Source organism: Protopterus annectens, chromosome 4.part0 (assembly GCF_019279795.1).
Source record: "Protopterus annectens isolate FY-2018-M chromosome 4.part0, PAN1.0, whole genome shotgun sequence".
Classification (NCBI taxonomy): domain Eukaryota; kingdom Metazoa; phylum Chordata; order Ceratodontiformes; family Protopteridae; genus Protopterus; species Protopterus annectens.
The window spans coordinates 1534315042-1534315980 of NC_056733.1; the positions used below are offsets into that span (position 1 = coordinate 1534315042).

Sequence of the window (939 nt, forward strand, 5' to 3'; positions counted from 1 at the left end):
GCAGCAGGAACACTGATATTGCAAGCCAGTCTGAGAGCATGCGTGTAGGAACATCTCATTAAGTAAGAAAACTAGAAGGAGGGAGGGGGAAGGGGGATAGGCACAGACAGAGAAAGACTCACTCGAAAGGCAGTATGTAATAAAGGATGTAATAAGAAAAAAATAAATTAAATGAAAGAATTCAGACCTAGAAGTGAGCAATGTGAATGAACGAAAGACTGAAAACATAGACGATACATTTCTGTATGCTAGGGATAGAGAAGGCCATCAGAAACACAGTAGATCTCCAGAACTTAACAGCTACATATCAAATGCTATGTAGATGAAACCAGTCAATCTTGTATGCTATGGCATGCAAATTCAGAGTAACCTACATGAAAGGAAATTGTACAATGGTTGCCAGAGTTAGTGACTCTAGCAGAGGGAGAGAATGGTTTGGTTTAAACTGCTGGTGTAATATACATATGAAAATATCAATTATTTTGACTTCAGGAAAACTGACAAGTAAATCAGTACAGAGTGGGAAAGGGAATTTTGCTTCTTTTCTTTTTTTAGGGCTTTGCACATTTTTTGTACAGATCACAGCTGATAATGTATCACCATGAACAACAGTGGCAGACTACATGTAGACTGTAAAGAAATATGCAAAAACAGAAAAGAAAGAGGTTTTCCATAAATTAAAACTGCCGACTTAAGAGGTTAATTGGCAGACTGGAAGCATAAAGAATGTATAGTTTTCTGCTGTTGGGGGGTACTGAGGGTTATTTATTAACTTAACTTAAATTTGTTGACCAGGGTGGAACACTGACCTATATCAGACTTTGTATGGTGTAAAAACATGAGCAATGGCATAAAGTAAAATTTATAGTATATGCTCTCAAACTTTGCAATAAAAGAGCACACTGTGATGAGTTATGCAGTTTAAAACACATTTTCCGA

General features: G+C 36.7%; 1 protein-coding gene across 1 annotated transcript in view; it reads right to left on the minus strand.

Annotated features, from left to right (window-relative positions):
* Nucleotides 1-35, minus strand: part of GPRIN1 (G protein regulated inducer of neurite outgrowth 1) — a 926017-nt gene extending 925982 nt beyond the window's left edge. The window contains exon 1 of the mRNA XM_044069349.1: nt 1-35. This exon is cut by the window's left edge and continues 84 nt beyond it. The gene's annotated coding sequence lies outside the window, so the exon portion shown is untranslated.
* Between the last annotated feature and the right edge of the window lie 904 nt (nt 36-939).